Raw genomic sequence first — 19,242 nt, forward strand, 5'->3', positions numbered from 1 at the left:
CCCCGGGAGACGGGCCGCCCCCCGCCCCTGCGACACGGGCGCTCCTCCGCCCCAGGATGGTCCCAGGGGAGTGGGAGATGGAAAGGGTCGCTTCCTTTCTGTATCCATCTTAGCTCTGGAAATGACCGTGCCTAGTTTTGCCCTCTGCAAATAGGCTATGTTATTCTACGTTACTGCTTTTCACGTGCCTTCTATTTTGATACTTCATGTTACTTGCTCAAGGGATGACAGCAAAGTTTACTTCAGCCTGCAGCAACTTCTCAAATAACCTGGTTCCAGCTACTTCAGTATGCACACAGGTGTATTCTATCTCACTTAGCTAAAACTACCTGCCCCACACCAAAGCAGTCTGTCACTTCCACTCTTCCAGTAACACTAGAGTTGAAAAGGAAATGGATTAAAGAATACACCCTTAGAACTGAGCATTCCCTTCTTCCACTTACTGTGACAAAAACAGAAACATGCAAGATGAAAAACTAAGCAAAATATGTGGGATAGAACAAAAAAAAAAAATCACAGGTACAGGAGTACCTGTTCAAGAAAAGCCTCCTTATCTAGAAACACCGAGAATTCTCACCTGAAATCAGCCTACTACAGATGGACTCGCAATCAGTGACAGTATCTTCACAATTGATGTTCTACACTGTTCGTTAATCCTGGCAGCTGAGTGGCTGTCAGCGTAACATGACTCCATAAGTAGACAGGTTCCTGTCATGGTGAAAATGATCCGGTTTCTCCCTATCTATTCACATAAAGCATTGCCACTGTGTTGCCTCTCATCACCTGTCTTGCGTTGCTGTGGGTCAGGGGCAGAACCGATCACAAACTAAGCAAATTGCTTTGAGCTCAAAAATATTCTGGTAAGATCAAACTCATTTCTTGACTACCACCAAACCAAAATGTTGCCTTAGGTGTTCTCACCCTCCAAGGATGGAAGCAGGTATCCTCTTGTCTTTATAGGCAGGTAAAGACAGAAGCAGAATATCTCTGCAAGTGTGCTGGCAATTCTTCAGCTCACTTAATGCTGACAAAATGTCACAGAGAAGTGAAGTGTCACAGAGAAGTCGTCACCGGTATGAACACTTTTAGGTATTTGCTTGGAAAAAGATGGAATTTGGCTTTCAGCTGCCAGCTAGGTATGCAAGGGAGTGCTGTATTGATCTACCCAGCCTTTAAAATTACTTAGAACACTATCACAATCTCATGTGACGTGACCAAGTTTGGTTTTGTGCACTTCAGAAATGTCTTCAAAAACCCTGTCTTTGGGGATGGTTTGAAAGACGGTGTTTGTTTAATTGTCCTGAGCCCCAGTTAAATGAAGGTATAAGAAGGGTATAGGAGCTTGCCCATAATCTGATCAAGAACAGAACCCCAAATAAGCCTGTTGCGTCAGCTTGATTCCTCAAGAACTTTGCTGTTACCAGAAGGCAGATGGTGAAGGCTTTTGTTGCAATTGACAACTCTAATGAAAAAATCCATACTGGAAATATCATAACCCTAGTAAGCATTCTAGGCATGTCCTGGGAACTGAATGCATGGAGATACCCGTACAGAGGGTTGAAAGGTGCAAAGCAGTCTCATGGATCTAAGGTAAATTTACTGAAACTAGATTTCTCACTCTCACCTTGCACATGCATTAAAAGCTACGCTGAAAGCTTCCGCAAGTTAAATAAGAATTTATACCAAAAACCCTCTCAGGGTAGAGAGGCAGATTGGCTGGCAGATTGGTTCAAGCAGTTGCTTGAAGCAACAAGCAGCTTTTTGGGGTTAATAAATAAAAGGAGGAAAGCAAGAAGGAACACTGGCTCCTCCCTTCCCTTTTCTGTTCTATGTAGGGAGGAAAGACAAAACTGTAGGCCAAGGGTCCATCTCCCATGAAATATTTATACATATCAAAGAGAGTTTGTAAACTTATTAAATTCAAAGACAACAAAGAAACATTTTGCATTCCAATTGGACAGGGTAACCCGTGCTCTTCAAGCAAAGGAATGGAATTCCTAATAATATAGATTTTGATTGAAATTCTGTCAAAAGAAAGCATGCTGCAATAGTAACGGAATAAGCATTCTACAGCATGGTTGGAATTCCAGCAGTTGAAGCTGTTACAGTTGGGGGGCAGGGGAGAAAATCCAGATACAGCTCTACAAAATGTGTGCTACTAAAATATATGTAAAGCTGATTTGGGTCCACGTGACCTTAGAAAGAGAACTGAACTTTCCAGGTATATACTAAAATTGAACACTTGGCTAAACAGAGACAGAGATAAGAGCAAGAGCGCTGTGATTTGTTTAGCTGAACCTAAGCAGAAAACAAATCCTGTGGGTACTGAACTTTGTAATCCAAAAATAAATGGTGAGGTATGATTGGCATCATTACAACTTTTCAAGGTGGTAACAAAATACTACTAAAATGTCAACCTTGCACGGATACAAACATCCAAAGCAACGAAAAATCATTTCTCTTGCAGTTTTCACTCCCTCATGGTAAGTTTATAGTAATTGTGGATATGAGCCTGACAGTCACAAACATGTTCACAGGGTTTGAGGTATACCTAAGTCGCCATTAAGAGTTTGACTGCAGCATTTGCAGACATACCCAAGCTAGCTTTAATCTGGCTAACATGGGTAGCCACAGCAGAACAGCAATATCCATACACGGTTACTTAAATGTTGTGCTATACTTCTGAGGACCCTGGACTTCGAAGAGCTAGTGTACAGAATTACAGCTTCTTCTCAAGAGATGTATGGAGTTTACACGGATATGCCATTTTGGTAGAATATCCTCTAAAGCATAGAAACCACACATCCACTTTCCATTAATGTTAGGGCAGTAAAACTCCATTTTCTTTCATGGAAACAGTATTTGGGTTGCACGTTTAGTTTACTTTTCCGTTTCATTGTTGCTGGCATTATGGGATAATAAAACGAGTTTACAGTTCAATAATGGCATGTATTTACTATTGATCAAAATTACTGCTAAAGAGATTTTTGTTAATCGTTAAAGTGATATGACAAATTATATTTCTAATAGGCACACACACTAAAATAACAGCAGTGGAGTAACTGAAGGAGAAATAGTTTAAAAGGAGCAGCCTCTATATAAAGTGCAAATTTTTACTACACAAATGTGCTGACATTAATCATTGCAAATCGTTTGAGAACATTTTATATATTCCAATTCATAAACTTAGATTTATTATTAAGTCTATTGCAGTCATAAAATAAATAGTTGACAATTTATGAACCCTGTATTTTTTACTTTTTCTAAGTTTGCCTTTTTTCTTTTTATAATACATATTTTTTCTTTTTATAATATATATACTTTCATATATATATTCTGAAGTTAAACGTTACATATACATGGTAATGGTGCTGGTTTTACCTCCACCCCCAAAAAAACCAACAGAAAGTTTGGGGACAAAAAAATTAATAATTACTCGGGAATTATGCATATGCTTAAAGAGAAGAAAGAGGCTGGGGGACATTTAAATTAGAAATAGGGCTAAAATCACCAATGTTCAGGTATAAAGAAAGTTCATTTTACTAGTTTAGTTCCTGATTATCTTGCCTTGCTTTATTCCGTTGTTCAAGGCATAGTTGTTTTAGCTTGGCTACATATCTTTGGCTCTCAAAATGCGAAGTTTCATAGAGAGGGAGAGATGTTTGTTTCCCCTTGTAGGATGCCACTGAACAAGCCTCCAGGTTGCTTTTTCTCAGCAAGGCTTCTTTATAGTGCAGCATTTTGCTTTCCCACAGTACTGCAACAATAACAGCAACCATATGTACATAGACTGTATCCCACAGAGCCCTGTAATTCCCTTTTTATAAATGCAGCATTTACACAGAGGTTAAATAATTTGAACAAGAGGAGATTCATTACCAGTCTGTGTAAAGAAGACATGGAATATAAGTGCAGGCCTGCTCATGATTCTGAAGAAGTTTTTGGACAAAATCTTGAAAACAGAAGCATTTAAATGTAAACATTTAAATATCATTCTCTACCATAAGCATTTCATGACCTCTAAGACATTCTGCTCTTGGTACCAACAGGCAAAAAGGTCTCTGTCACAGTCAGTGTGATCTGTCTAGAGTTTTTAAAAAAAGTCAGTAAGTTATCAATAACTACTTCAGTCACTTACTACCTTACAGCCATTATAGATATTAGCTGCATTAATCCATCAAGTCTCCTTGCCCAGATCCCCAGCCTCTTTGGGGGTTTCTCATCAGCCTCACAGCCCCACTCAAATCCTTCTCTCCTACCACCTCTCATGCTTCTGCCTTCCTATGGCACAAAGCTATTTATAAAGAGAAACCAACACATATTGTAGCCATCTACAATGCATATTATCCTCTCTAATTTCAGTTCTACCACTCCCATCCATTCTGAGCCTCTGAGTTACAGAGATTCCGGAAGAAACATTAGGCAAGTTCTGGATGGAAAGCTTATGGAAAGTGAATGTACGCTTGCAGTTATATTCCCCAAAAGATAAGAACATTAGGTTTTATACTTCTGGACCTTTTTAAGAGCTCTGGATAAACAACTTTGGCAGATGAAACTCTAATCTCTCTCCTATACAGTAAATAGACAGAAAATTCTCTTCTATGAGACTCCATAAAAGAGTGTCAGACTACAGTGGTGTTTTTTTGTTTGGTTGGGGTTTTGTTTTGTTTCTGGAGGGGTGGTTGGGGTTTTTTAATGCTTTGATGAAAAGATTCATGGAAGTATAATGTGACATGTATGACTTCGTAGAGATATCTAAAGTTTCCAAACTTCAGTTTGGTCCTCAAAGCTCTGTAAGAGAAAGCCTGTAGGAGACAACTACATTTAAACAGCAAATAAATTCTACAAGACAATCTGCAGTCCAAGTCATCCTTAGGAAGCTCATGAAGGGTGCAAGAACTTGGTGCAGTTAATTAGCAGTTAAAGGAATGATGTACCAAAGTCTAACAAACTCCCAAGCCTATAATTTTCATTTTAATTATATGAAGAGCTAGTGATACATTACTGAATAAAAGAAGGCTTTAGGTTAAACTTCCTGATGAACCCCTACCACACACTCAATCAATTTCTTCTGATGTTTTCTCTAGTATCTCTTTATGGGTGCTATGTGCAGAATAATGCACAGTTGTGTCTCATGACTGGTCACATAAATCTGGCCCAAATAACATACTTCCAAATTTTGATGGAAAAGAACTATTTTGTAGAGAACGATTAAAACACTGAATTCATACAATTTAGTGGACAAAATGAGCTTAAATGAAAATCTGCTGAATCCTTAACTTTGGGAATGAATAGTTTCCTGTGCAACATTTGCTGTATGTACATCTCCTTGAATTAATTTGACGTTTTCTTCATCCGTCACATTTTTCCCTTCAGCCTATCCACATTTCTACACCTCACTGATTGTAGAAAGTTCCTTAGAGGACCACAGACATCCTGAAGCTAACAAGAAGATAGATAGATAGATAGATAGATAGATAGATAGATAGATAGATAGATAGAACGAACAAAACAAATTGTGGAATGAGGTATCTAATCAGGCTTCATTGGTCTATGTTAGATATATCACCTTTAGAAAACACCTTTATTTCTATTCCATGTCTTTTGTCTTTAAAATAATGAAGCATCCACTTCACACTCCCACTTCAGAAGACATGGAAACTGGGGCAAAGCTCTTAACGACAAGTTATATACCACAAATTAAACTATATACAACAGAAATGCAAATTGGATTCCTTCTAATAAATGTCATATAGAAAAAAACAAATTAAATTATGACTGATCTTGAATATAAATGGTAAGCACAACTTTCAATGTTCTTATTACTGCTAATATCAGTCTGAAAGATCATTAGAGACTAGGTATGAATGGACAGACAACAACGAGTTGCATCTTGCATACAAATGTAATGAGACATTTATGCTTATAGATCAATAGAAAGTTTTTCAGAAACTCTATCTTTGTCTAGTAAAGTAAGTGAAGACACAGTCAATTATCCCTAAAAAGAAGAACTCCTCTAGTCACCTTTTAAGATTGCTACATGAGCAATAGGCCTTAATGATACTTTGATGGTAGCTCTGTAGCACCTGGAAGAGTTTCTAATGGAAAACCTATTTTTATTATTCTATTTGGACAAAGTAATAAAAAAGTACATACAGTATCCACAGAAGAAGATTTCCTTGAAGGCCTAGGAAAATCTTCTTTAACTCTAGATGTAAATGAATGCTTAAAATAAATAAAACCACACACACACACAGAGGCCAGTTGAAAAGGCAAGAAGGACATACTTGAGTTATGAATACCTCAGAAGGTTTAACTTAAATGAGAAATGAGGGGAAATAACTTTTATTTTTAAACTGGTTTTGAGTAATTGTAGCTAATAGTACTTAAAATTAGGGTTACTGTGAGTTGTTGCTTTCCCCCTTATGTTTATACAGATTAAATCATCAGCATTTTCGCTGCTGAATCCTACACTGTTTGAAGCACATACACTGGCAGGCCAGGACAGAACAGGGGCAGGGGAAGAAATCAGGCTGGTTACCTCCTCCTATTTCTGACCTGTGAGACTGGGACCCAGAAAAGGTTAGCTGTTTCCTAATTAATTTGATTTTTAAAGTTGTTCTTATTATTAAATGTCACTGAAATTAGCAGCATTTCTTGCCAGCCAATTGCTTTTATTACTTGTTAACTCTGGAAATAGCTACTTAACAAGAACACATTTTTCTATCAAGTCAGCTGGGAAGTTTATTTCTCCTGTCATTACATCAGATTATTATTTTACAGTTACAGACAGATTGTTATCAGCCTTTAGAGGCTTTAAAAATAATACAATATGGTTCCTGGCACTCCCAAGCAGACTGAGAAATGCCACCCACACAATTAGCAGCATATTTTTTACACAGCAAGCAAGAAGATTTGGTCTACAGATGTTTTGGAGTTAATTCTGCAGTAAAATCTGGCACAGAACAGAATCACTAACGCACTAAGGCATGACACTTCTGTACTGAAACTTACAGCAAATCTGCAATGCCTTTGCTGCTTACGGGTGAGAAATAGGATCACTTCAAATATCCCTCAGGATACCTGACTTAGGACACTTCACTAGTACATGCCTCCAGCTGTACTTCACTAACAAAATGCTCTTAGTATTAACAAGGTTAGGCATTACAGAATATTGCAAAGGTATACCCTGCTGATGAAAAGCCTAGACTTATAAGCACACAGTGTTACCAATACCGTTGCACATGCTTCATAGATCTCTATTTTACAGAGCTGTGAAGAAGAGCAAAATATCCCACTTCTAAATAACCCTCCTGGCATGTACAGAGGGTCTGGAAGTTGTTTGTGACAGATGAAGGTGATATGACTTTCCAAATTTTTTTTTTTTCTTAAATCAACTTGAATGGCTTAAAAGTCAGCACTATTATACCTAAGGGACACAGTAAACGTTCCTGATTTATAAATACTCAGGGTTCCTAGAGGGAAAGTTTTGCTTTTCGACAGTGACCATACTTTTAGCTGACGTTTGAGGAGCTGTCTGATTAGCAGAGTAAACATTTTTTAAAAAATACCAAGGCAAACCTTCCTAATCCATGGGATCTCAATGAACAGAGAAAAGTCTTTCAGTACAAAACTTAGAATTTGTGGAAGATAACTGCCTACATGCAATGATAGTGAACACCTGGAACAGTCAATTCTGGATATGGGCTATCCATATATGGATACGGATATCTAGTAGTGATGGTCATCTCAGCTTTCTTTAAGAGGGAATTACCCTTGCATTATCATTATTACTGTGAGACATGGTACTTGTCCATTTACCAGATGAACCAACAGTAGTGAAAGAATACCTGTCTGCATTCCTGACTTCTGCTGAACTGCAAGCTGCTAATATATTTTTCACATCTATGCAAAGGCACACCACCACTGTTCCAAAAAACATAGAACCAATTAGCAGACTTGGGATATTTCAATTGGTTTGAAAAGAAATAAACTACTACTTTTAATAACTAAAAGCTTTTACAAAGTCATAAGAATTAAAAGTGGGAGATACATTCTGCTCAGTTTGCAGGAGCCTTTCAAATAGCAAACAAAACATTGTCTTTCAATGGTGGTGGTTATGTCAAATATTTTTCTACTGAAAGGTAAATTTTCATCTGGATTATAGTGTTCAGCCTGAGAATGTTATCTAAGAGCGGAAACTGAAGAGACTCAGAAACATGTAAAGACATGGAAAGACTTCTAGGTGAGGAGACACACTAACATATGTAGTTGGTAAGAAAACAGTTGTGGGCTTCTATTATTATCCTCACAGTGGAAATCCGAAGGAACATGCCATTAAAATGAACCCCAGTGATTGAAATTACAATACTTCCCCCTCCCTTTCAATGCATTAACTGCCACTGGAACTCAAATTCTCAACACATCTGAGACCAAGAGATTAAAACAAAGACTGGACAGCCAGACAGTTCTGGAATTCTCAGAATTGCCTAATGACATTAAGTGCCCAATTCTCATCAAAATGTACACTGAAAGAAAATTATTAAGGAATATTTTCATCTATTGGCTCGTAAGAGAAGTTATTTTACTCATCCATAAAAGAAAACCACTATGAACTGTTAAAAGACTAGTTATGGTTATTCCTGCCAAGAAAAAGTTTCCTACTCCTATCTCGCCAGCACACCAAAGTTAAGTGTCTAATAAAAGGTGCTGCCTTCTCTATGATACAACTTTGAACAAAGACTTGAGTTTTCATCGCTAAGAATTCTTTAAAGGTCTCCATCAGTCTTTATTCATAAAAGAATGAAATTTTGATCAATCTTTAGTTGTTTTAGTTAAGATTAACATACTCAGTTCACATATTTAATTGTAGCAAATGGAACATGAATCTGAACAGTTTATTACTACCATCTTATTTTTTTAAATTCTTATCCAACTAAACGCAATCATGCTAAAATTCCTACATCATTATTTGAATTGGCAACAAAGCAATTCCTGAACATGGCTGTAAGACTAACTTAATGGTCCAAAGACTGCTTCAGGCTTGAAGCAGAAATTATACATCGGTCACACTGAATTAGCAGTTGTCATAGGGATGTTGGAGACCATTATTCCCTGTGTGCACATGTAACTCCTACTAACATTAATGGGGTTACCAAACACATTGAGAGGAAAGCTGGCCCCATTATGTGAACATTGTTGAAAAAGATTAACTGATTTCTCATGCTAGACGGATGGAATGGAAGTTTTCAACACTGATTCACTGAAGAATATAAGAGCACACACTGCTATTAAATGAATGCACGGCACAGAAAAGGACTGAAAGCCTGCCTTTGGAAACAAGGGGCTAAAAAGATCAATACCATACCCTAGGAATCCTCTCCCTCAGAGTTTGGACAAACTACAGGTCTGGGAATGAGGCTATGTGGACTTCATCCAGGTTTCTGCCATGGATGCATGCATGATTAACCACACTCACAACTTAATCTCTTCAGGGAACATTAGTGCTATCTAATGCAGGAGCCACCTAATACAGGTGTCCAAATTAGAAGCCTGCACTCCTCATATAGTCAACAGAGCCTTCAGCGGGCTCACAAACCTAACTCTACCACTCTCCATTGAATATTAAAGAAGCCCAGACTGTTGCTGCAGATGCTTAAATATAAATGGTTACATTTCCACTAGCAGTAAAATACAAACTATTTTTTCAAGGCTACAGGAGGAAAAAACACTGAGGAAGTATCGAATGAAAACCCGTAGAATACCTCTCATTTGAGTAATGGCACAACAGCACAGTACATACAGATGTCAAGGCTACCCAGGGTCACCCTTCCTGATGACTAAAACTGAAAATGAAAGAACAGCTCCCTGAAAAATTATTACCTGCAGGGATATCTCACCACCAGATTTTGTAGCAAAGAGTTAAAGCAAGGTCATAAGATGAAGTCTGAAGGACTGAATGCCAGAAGACATACATATGCACTCTCCCTTCCTGGAGCATCTGCCACACATCTCATCAACATCCATGGGCACGTGCAAGAGGCAGAATGTGACCATTGAGAAACATTGCAGTCACATGCTGGGGCAGAAGAACCCAAGAAGTACAGTACACTGTGTGTGATACAAGTAGGTCAGTGAAGCATGGAAGAGGATGGTACGTTTGAAAGAGCCTTCTAAGGAACAGCGGAGGAACAGCATAGAAAACCAGTCCTATGCAAGTTTGTGACAACTCTAGTGACTGAGAATTTCTAACTTGTGTGCATTCAACAGCAATGAAATATCGCAGTCCCACATCACGTGATCTGTAGTGACTTTTACAGTAACTATAAAAATGAGAGGAGAGAAAAAAACATATTTTAAATACAATTTTCCCCATTAAATAATTTTGGCTTAGGGAGAAAAAAGGGGGGAAAAAAACCCCAAAACCAAAAAAAACCCCACCCTGGTCAAGCTCCTTTGTGAGCTTCTAACTTTTTTGACACCTTGTCTTCCCTTCCCTCTAGCTAAGACTAGAAAGGTGATACCTCCTCTGATTTTTCTTTGACAATTGCTTGGTTACCCTTCTGGATTGCTATTATCTACTAATAGTGTAGAAATTTTGCGAAAGAATAATAAGAGATGCAATACTGACTAGATGAGATTTAATTTTCACTGTTAGTCGTTAACAGCTCTTTTTCCCATCCAAATGGGCAATCCTATTTGGATCATCAAATGCTTGAACTGCCTCTGTTAATCTTGAGGAGCACACCATTAGTGAATATCATGAATGAGCAGATATTGAAAAGATATGCAAAAAGAGTGGACCATCATTGTGTTATGCTACTTCTAAGGCAGTCATTAATTTCATCATGCCCAATGCATTTTGCATATGTATTAATTTAATAGGACTATAATCCACATTTTGATACAGCATTTAGATATCTGGAAAGGGCCAATAATAGTACTTCTTTTTCCTGGATTCACGATATTGCTTGAAAATAAAGATTGGAGTTTGTTTCAAAATGTGCATAAGAGAAGGGAAGTGCTCTAATAACAAAATTGGTTTCTTTGGTTAAGAGCTTTTTCATATAAATGCATACACTAAAAAGTAAGAGCACATAAATAGCTGATAAGAGGCAAAAAATAAAGGTCTATATAATGATACAGGATTTTTGACTCATACGAAGAACTTCTATCCATATGAACTTGGAGACAGAAAATCCCCGAGTTTAAATACGCAATGTTTTTCAGGGGGTTTCTATTTTCCTGTTGCTTTCTGAAAGAAGCTCTAAGCCACTAGCACCAGGGGAAAATTTTCCATATCCACAGAGGGATAAACAAGTTTTTTACCGAGCGTACTGATCAGAAATTCATCTCCTACTGCAACAGCTGACTTACTCTTCTTCCCATCAGTTAGAGAAGCAACGACGGTAACCTAAGAAGTGCAAAATTAGGTGTACATAGAGCTAGTTTTGCAACTGATAGCTCAAGGGCCAGCAACATTGCAGAGCACTACACATTTCAAGACCAGCTGATAAAGGTAGTATGTTTCTTCCTTTACATCCCTCCCTCCTCTGAAAAGCAATTAAAGGTAACAACTCAAAACCACAAAAAAGAATCTTTCTCTAATTCAGGTAAGAGATGCTGTAAAACCACTGTTCAGTGGTAATCAGTCCCTAAACCAGTCTTTATCTTCCTTATTTAGTTTTAATAGTTCATCTAGTCTGATATAATAATGAATTGGATAATAAGGACCTAACCAAGTTTATAATCCTACTATGATAATTAAAGGGCTAATTAACACACATGAGGCTATCTGCAAAAATTTTGATTCCTAAATACAATAGTTTAAGCATTAAAAGAGAGAACTTCAGCCTGGGACTCAAAATCCAAGGATCTTCAAGCAAATTATTCTTCATGTTTCCAGATTTTACTATACCTCGGCTCACAAGTCGATGAGTGGATTATCAAAGGTTGCCAATTAACCAAACTGAAAAAACAAAACACATTCAACCCAAACTAGATACTAGGGCTACATAATCTTATCTGTTCAACATCAGTGCCAGCTTGATGAATCTCTGTAGACAACAGTTAAGTCATAATCATGATGATTAGCACTTTGATTCAAACCAGTAAGTTGTTGTCCTGGTTTCGGCAGGGATAGAGTTAATTTCCTTCCTAGTAGCTGGTACAGTGCTGTGTTTTGGATTTAGGAGGAGAACAAAGTTGATAATGCACCAATGTTTTAGTTGTTGCTAGGTAATGCTCACACTAGCCAAGGACTTTTCAGCTTCCCATGCTCTACCGACTGAGAAGGCCGGAGGTGCACAAGAAGCTGGGAGGGGGCACGGCCAGGACAGCTGACCCCAACTGCCCAAAGGGACATTCCATACCATGTGACGTCATGCTCAGTACATAAACTGGGGAAGGCTGGCCGGGGGGGGCCGCTGCTCGGAACTGGCTGGGCATCGGTTGGCGGGTGGTGAGCAATTGCACTGTGCATCACTTGCTTTGTGTATTCTTATTATTATTATTACATTATTATTATTGCTATTATTATTTTATTTCAATTATTAAACTGTTTTTAGCTCAACCCACGAGTTTTTCTCACTTCTACTCTTCCAATTCTCTCCCCCATCCCACCAGCAGGCGGGGAGGAGTGAGTGAGCAGCTCTGTGGTGCTCAGTTGCCAACTGAGGTTAAACCACAACAGTTGTGTTTGTCGAAGTAAAATCAGACCATACTAAGGTAACTACAGAAGCAATAAAAATAGACCAAATTTTCAATATTATAGTCCTTATTAGTGACTCACAGAAGAGACCAGGTATTACTTGATAAACAATTTGGCTATGTTGAACCAACAGACTATGTACAGGTATTTTCCTGATTCTGTCATTATTTTTTATTCAGGACAAGCTACAAATCCAAGAACCAGAGAAAGCGCTACCGTTAAATATAGTTATAAAATATGCAGCGTTGTTGAAAGGTTAAATTTTGTCCAGTAGGTTGATTAAGCATCCAGTAATTTGTGATCAAGAAATGATTAATGTCAAAGTTGTTCTTGGGAAAAAAAAAAACAAACAACAAACCAATTGCCAAAGCAGCCAAAAGGAACAAATAGCTACTATTGTTTTTATCCAAGCATTAATGCTCCATGCTTAATGACAGTGAAGTATTTCTTTTCAAGTTTAGCCTTCTTTGGATATGGCTGTATTTGGTTAAATTGTGCATATCTAATGAGAAAACACTTTCAAAGCAAGGACACTGTACGTGTTCTTCACCTAACCTGCTGTCCTGTACCACATCCAGCTGCTATCTAGAACAGGAATACTTGGACCTGCAGCAGGATATGGAACTAAAGAACAGTAGGACATTTTTTTCTGGTTCCCTCCATCTTTTTCCTCCTCACAGTTTGACAGAAAACAATGGATCAACTTAGTTTATTTCCTGAATTAGAAATAGTGTCTCTCTGGTCACTTGTTTTGCTTCTTTGTTCCCTTTTATCATCACATTGAGCTGAAATACCCTGACAACCAAAAATTATCACTAAGAAGAACCTGAAGAAATTTATTACCTCCCCGCTGCCCAGAGAGGCAGTGGCATGAGAACTACCATTCCGCAATGCACAACTTATGTTTTGGGTGCTTTAGCTTGTCTCTTTGTCCAGTTATTGGCTATTGGAAGGGTCACTCTCCCAACCCAAATTCCTGCTCAATTCTCTCCCCAATATAGAACAGAAAATAAAAATCATCACTCCCCTGCTGCTCCCAGACATTAAAAAAAAAAAGTTACAACCAACCAACTTGCTCAGTACTAACCGGCAGTTAATACACCAGTATTTAGTTCCTGACAGCTCCTTGATTACAATTCTATGCTTTACCAAACAACACCTTCCCCTTTGACTCAGCACAGGGCTATTACTTGCCCCTGGAGAGGAAAGGAAGAATTTAAGGACAGAAACAGCAAGCAGGAAGTTCTTTATATCAAAGGAGGCAAAACCGTTTTTCAAAAAAACACTGACATGCATCTCAAAACACAGAAGGGCAGAATGTTTTCTAATGCCAGCCTGTACCATAGGGTTTACTCAAGGCTGAAAATTTAACTACTCATCTGTCCAGTTCTCTGCCTGAGTTCAGAAACTGGGCAGTAAGTGAGAAAATCCTTAGTCTTTATTGCTTTTCTTACATTTCTCCATTCTCTAATCCCTTCTCCTCAAGCAGGAACACGCTATATGCGGACTAAAAGCAACCCCAGAGTACATTTGAGCTAAAGATTCTACAGCATCGGCTGCATCCTCTATGTCAGGCTGGTTCCCCACACTGTCCAATACAACCAAATCCAGCAGAACTCAGCCCCCATGTATAGACTATGAAAAGAGGGCAGCTTTTGCCAACAGAACTTACTGGAAGTGTTACCTAGACAAAAATCTTGGAAAAAAAATTCCAGCTTTGGCTGACATTACAGAAGACCTAATTAAGTAGTTGATTTTTTTTTTTCCTCTCCAGGCAAAGAGCTGAGTTAGGTCCCATCAGAGGTTGGCTGATAAAAAGAACGTTTAATGATAACACCATAGAACTCATCTAGTTTGCTTATATCCATAATGCAGACATTCTTAACTAAGAGAACTAGAGGGTCTGTGAATCTGAGATAAGATTTTATCCTCTAAAGCCTCTGAAGAAATGACTTTTCAACAGTTACCCATTTATGCAGCTGACTTTGGGTTGGTTTTTTTTAATTTGAAGGGAGCACAGGGTACACTGCAGGGCTTGAATTTACCACAGGACACTTAGCTATGACTCATCATAGTAATTTGCTACACTGTTACTTCTGAGCAAACAATCACTCCCTGGGCAGATGGGTAGATGCAAGACATCAGTTCAGGACCTAAGGACAGGACGAAAAGCTCACATGCAGCAGTTTAAGTGTTTGCAATGCATGGGACTTTGCGAAGCACATATTCAGTAGGCTAGATGCTTCTTGGAGCCACTGCTCTCAAAGCCATGGGCCTTACTTGCACATGCACACTTGATATGTATCATACTGCTAGATGTGGCACAGCCCAGGCTCCAGCTCCAATCAGGCTGCTCCAGCAGTCTGAAAATCTGGACAAACGTACCAAGTCTTCACATTTCACTACTCAAATTTCTGGAAGAAACACAGGATGTATTCAGGGTGTCTGAGAGTCAGACAGACAAAGAGAAAGGCAGAGGGACAGCAACATATCCGAGTTTCCCTCCTCCAGAGGCAGCTCAGCTTAAGCTCAAAGACTACATCTGATCTTCCCACAGCAGCCACTAAAAACTTTCCTACACCAAAACCAAAAATCAATATTCATCTCTCTGCTGATGGTGGAACCAAAAAGCAAGTAACCCATGGAGGGAAAGCAAATAAAAAGAGACAGAATAAAAAAGTAATTTCATAAAACATGGCATTCAAGATCAATTGCCCTTAGGCACAGGGTAGGACCTTGAAGACATGAGTGGCAATTATATGCGTGACTATGTGCAGAGACAATGATATATGGATAGGTCTGATCCTGAGTGTGATGAAGTCAATGCGAAAAGCCTACTTTGACTTCTACGACACAGGATTAAGCTCTCAAATGAATGGGCTTCTTGTACATATAAATTTAGACATCTTCAATTATTACAGAAAAACACACTTTGTCCCTCTACAGGTTTTCATAAATATGCTTCTTGCATCCTTCAAGAGTTTTTTTGTATGAGACATCTCCAGACTTACATTGCTCGAATAGATGACACTTAACATGAAAAGTAATCAGACATGCATTTGTTTTGGCGATTTCAGTCTGTCAGTCTCTGTTTAGACTGACTTCATTTAAAATAAATCTTTCTTTTGGCAAATACATTTTTGCCATTAGCTAGAGTTCTTTCATATAATTGCAGCCAAAACTTGGACTTGCAAGCCTGAAAATTTTATAATTAAACCAAAATATGTATACACACATACACATGCAAAATAGACAGTGACAGCATACCCTGTTTTGTGTTTGCTTGGGGTTTTTTTTCCCCCTCCATTATCATCCAAGGATGTTACTTTCTGACATATATATGCAGCAATGCACAGCTGTGGTCAGCTCTGCCCCTGGACACGCATTCTGGACAACAGTTGTGAGAAATGGAAAGTTCTCAGTGGCAAGAAGGAATAGAGAACTCCAGAGCTCTATGCTGATTCATTAGGAAATGGCTTCTCCATGATGCTGGATTCTGCAGCTAAATATCCTCAAAGTTAGTTTAGGTAGAACCAGTTATATTTTTTTTCCCCCCATATTAAATTCTATAACCCAAAATAAAACAAGACTAAGCCAACTTGCTCTGTCAACATCTATGGTGGACACAGTCCCCAGTGCTCTATTTCATGCAGCCTGATTGTCTGCATCACCTCCAGACTACCCCAGAAGTAAGCCAAAAGTAGTTTTTATTGCTCACTCTATTGTTTTCTTCAGTCCACAATAAAATATGAAGATGAGACTCATTTTCACCAATTTTAAATACAGAGGAATTACTGTCAGCAAATACTAAACATTTCACATTACAAATACATTGTTTTGCTCCTGTCTTCTCACATGTGCCAATACTTTTACCTACCACTAGAGCAGCCTGCTGGATATCCTGCTAACTCAATGCAAAGCACACTACAAACTTGAGCTCCGCCATGAGGAATGGCATTTAGTTCACGCTCACTGTCTGAGGTGGCTGCAGTTCTGAGCCCATTACAGGATGTTTGGGCTAAAGTTATGCCTCTCCGTTTTTTTGGAGTGAGACTGCAGCTTCCACATCCACACATCCAGGTTTCAAGAGTGACTCCACAAAAGATACATCACAGATGTTTAAAAGGTTTCACCCTGGACCCTAAAATTCTATTGCCTTACAGATACTATCACACAAATCCCAGAACACATAGGGAACAGCACTAACAAAGTATCACAACGTACTCAGCCACAATGCTGCACATCTATTCCAAACATATCACCGTCATGTACACAGATCTGGAGATGTAGGTCATAGCTGTCCACAGGGACACAATTATTTTCCGAGATCATTATTCTGCTACAGTTAGCATACAAAAGAATAGAAAGAAATCAACTTGCTGTACAAAACTGTACAGCCTTCCCTGAACTTGGCTTTTCTGGTTCTAGGACTGCTACCGTTACTCCTCTGAGAATTACTAGCACATCGCTCATAGCCTGAAGAGCAATAAACACATGGCACAGGAGAAACAACCAAGCACACTTCATACATTGTTCTAGTAGATGGGTCAGAGGCACTCTCACCTTGCTTTTAAACAAAGGAAAATAAAACAGTGGGGCTTACAATTAGTTTTTAATCACAGTGTACCTTTCATATCAAGTGGGAACCCGGCAGGAAGACTGACATCAGGCCATGAGATGCACTCATTACACACCACTACCTTCAACAAGAGTTTTATTTCTGAACGAGCATCCTTTCTTCCCCTACACTCAGCAAAGATTACAAACAAGACTTTAAGGCTTTCTTGTAAGGAAAGAAAAGATAACCTATAAAATTATAATGTTATCTAATTCTCACAGAAATCTACAGAAAGCGTTGCACTGGCCTTAGGGACTGAGAAATTTGACCTACAATAACAGATTGTTTTCTCACTTTGCTCCAAAGTGCTTCAAATGGCCCAATTAAACATATGCAGTAAGTGTCATAAGGTCTGTCTCTCTAACTGTTGCACCTCAGAGGGAAAAAGAAAGCGTGAACATCAAGTTGTACAGAAGGCATGCAAGCAATCTTTTGCATAGCGCTGATGCACTGGACAGAACATTCTATATTTCATCGCTTTGATGCTGACAATTAAGTGCAAATTGCTTCTCACTAAAACAGAAATCTCTTAAGACTACTAAGGTTAAGAACACCAGAATATAGAAAAAAATAGTTTTGATCCATTTTGCCTATATTTTGATGTTTATAGCAGTAGCAATGAAAATATCATTCATGTATATTTAACAGGTTTAGAATAGCTATTTCCCTAAATAAGAGAAAGTTATTTGGCTTGGGTGAACCATCTCTATTGAAATGACAGCTCTTAACCCTTCCAACTCAAACACTCCTTAGACTTGACTCGTATTGATTCTCCATCCTCCTCCTGCCTCTAAAGAAGCATTCAAAAAAAATCACACTAATTTGCCTCTAAATTTATAAATGTAATATCAAAGGTGAATGTACACTGTCCTCCTATTTGTTTTTTTAATGGGTTTAAAACTGTGTGCTGTAATAGCCAAAAAAATCTGTATTTGACCACACTACTTTTAGCCTGTGGTAAGTTAAAGAAGGTGCTTCTAGGCACCTCTCAGGCCTCCACTGTGGAGTAACAGTCATTCAGTAGTACAAAAACTGATGGTAGAGTAAAATCTCCCTTGAATATTTTTATATGAGTTCTTGATTTGAGTTCCCTTAAGGAGAGGAGGCATATCTTACCAGAAGTGGCCCACAGCTTCAGATAAGCATTGGCCCTTCTAACAGCAGTTTCACACCAACCATCTTTACCAAAAACTATGTTCCTCTGTGACAGTAATATTAAAACCTAACTGGACATAAATACAGATAACTGCTTCTATCATCCTTAGTCCATTTTACACATGCCAACTCACAGCTAATGATCTAGAAATCACAGATAAATTTAGGTTGGAAGGAAGGTCACTAGTCCAGCCTGCTGATCAAAGCAGGTCTAATTTTAAAGTTACCATAATATAGCTTATTTTATAATAAAGTTACCAGAGACCTTAAGGCAACTAATGCATGTGCTTACGCTTTTCATTTCAAAACAATGAAGTGACATGTTTTCATTGGTAGTAATTCCTATGGAAGTTTATAAGGTAACTTCAGAGGTGGGGAAAGGGCTTATATACTTCTCCCTTCCTTCCCAATCCAAAACATTCCCTGATGATAGCTGTAGGTTCTGACTTGAAGCCATCTCAGTCTCCAGTCAATACTAAGACTTGAAATTATGCTCATGGACGCACCACTGACTTAGGGTTTTAGCCTTGGTTATGTCAGATGATATACCTTGGTTGTCTTGGCTGAAAATGCTAGAAACCAGTCTAGCTGATAAAGAGCCACAAATGCTTGATTTTACCTTTACCCTTTGTCTCCTGGCAAAATGTTGCAGAGAAGTAAATTGATAGAATAGAATGTTGTTAAAAGGTCTTCACGTTGTTTTTTTGAAACCAGTTGGCAATGAGAACTTTAAAAATGAAATGATGCTCACTTTCAGGAA

The 19,242-nt window shown here is 38.4% G+C and overlaps 1 protein-coding gene across 1 annotated transcript in view; it reads left to right on the plus strand.

The window, feature by feature from the left end:
• Window positions 1-19,242, plus strand: part of GCNT3 (glucosaminyl (N-acetyl) transferase 3, mucin type) — a 57,027-nt gene that overhangs the window by 913 nt on the left and 36,872 nt on the right. The window lies entirely within an intron of this gene.

The sequence above is a fragment of the Pygoscelis adeliae genome, unplaced genomic scaffold (genome assembly GCF_000699105.1).
Source record: "Pygoscelis adeliae isolate BGI_AS28 unplaced genomic scaffold, ASM69910v1 Scaffold298, whole genome shotgun sequence".
Taxonomy (NCBI): Eukaryota; Metazoa; Chordata; class Aves; order Sphenisciformes; family Spheniscidae; genus Pygoscelis; species Pygoscelis adeliae.